Source organism: Galeopterus variegatus, unplaced genomic scaffold (genome assembly GCF_000696425.1).
Source record: "Galeopterus variegatus unplaced genomic scaffold, G_variegatus-3.0.2 Scaffold5741, whole genome shotgun sequence".
In the NCBI taxonomy this organism is placed as follows: domain Eukaryota; kingdom Metazoa; phylum Chordata; class Mammalia; order Dermoptera; family Cynocephalidae; genus Galeopterus; species Galeopterus variegatus.
The window spans coordinates 105,688-107,263 of record NW_007731852.1 but is presented as its reverse complement, the minus strand read 5'-3'; positions in this window follow the sequence as shown (position 1 = coordinate 107,263).

Genomic DNA, 1,576 nt, shown 5'->3' with positions numbered 1-1,576 from the left:
TTTTTTTTAAAAGGTAGTTTGTGTGTTTTGCCTTCTCTTTATTCTTTTCTTTCTGTATTCTCTCAGTTTGGGGAAGAGAAATGGAAGATTAGGTTGAAGTTGTAAGATTTGGCTTGAGGAAAATAAGCTAGCTCAACTAAATGGACCGTGAGAAGGCTTTTTGTCTGGTGTGTCCTCATCATTTGGAATAGTGCCTTGGATCAAGTAACTGTTTGCTGAATGGACGCATGCATGTGGGAATGAAGTCCACTGGGCCTGTAGCTCAGTAGGATGAGGTTTGCAACTTTCTCTGAAAAACGTGAAATCCTGAGTCTGTGTTCCAACAGTCACAGGGTAGGCTGATTCCTATCCAATTCTTTCTGTCGTAGTCTTTCTATTCTAACCCTATGAACAGTTGCCTTCAGACTTCCCTTCTTGGTCTACAATTGTCTGTTGCACTCAGTGCCTATATAACACTTAGCACAGTGACGTATAGATGGTAGTTTATTATTATTCTAATACAGAATTCAAACTATTTACTTAAGGTTCATCAAGTTAGATATTAATTTAATTAAAGCATATTTATACTAAAGTTTCTGTGGTAGAATTACTGTACCACAAGTATTTGTTTGTCAGGAGCATAGTAGGTAACCAAATAAGTGAGCTGTGATTATGGGAGTTAGGGAATGGGTTAGTCAGGGGATGGGTTTTTTCAGGAGCGTCTTGCCTTTTCCAGGAAGTTTCTCCTGTCTGTTCCCCCAAGGAGTCCAAGGCTGATAAAGAAAATAGTCTCTACTGTAGGCTATTCATATCCCCTTTTCCTTTTATTTGCAAATGGTTTTGTACTTCCATTTTTATGGACCCAGTGAAAATGAAGAAATTTCTGAGGGAGATTAGATTATCTTATCTTAAATCCCTCTACACTGACTATAAACTCTCAATCCTTACTATGGCTCAAGGCTCTGTCCTTTATAGGCTCTGCCTACCTTTTCAGCTTCTCTCATCCTGGTTCCCTTTGCTCCAGCAGTACTCTCATCTTGTAAAGTGTGCACACCAATCTTATTCCTAACACTAGATTTTTGTGCTTGGTGTTCCTTGTGCTTCTCTTTATTTATATCTGAGCTTAAATGTCAAGAGGGCTTTCTAGTCATCCTGTCTGAACCATTCTTCTTTTTCTCATAACCCTGCCTTGTCTATCTGCGATAATTTATTTATTGGTTTATTTTTATCTGTGTTTCTCCTGCTGAAATGTGAGCTGCATACATGAAGGAACCTTGTCTGTCTTTGAATTTATGAGGAAGAGACAGTGAATTGGCAGATTGCATATTGGAAATGTTAAATGATATATCTGGGAATCCAAAAGTTTCCTGTAGTTGATGTCAGGGAAACTCCTGTCAGGATTTTTTAAAAAGTCAGTTGTTAAACAGGAAGTTAAAAATAATAATAATTAATAATAATAATAATAATAATAATAATAATAATAATGAGAAGAAATGGTTAAGTACTTATTGATTTTTTACCTGTCTGTCTGACCTCATTTTCTGCTAGTATCCCTTGCTCACTGCTTCAGCCAGGTTGGCCATTTTGTTGTTCCTTA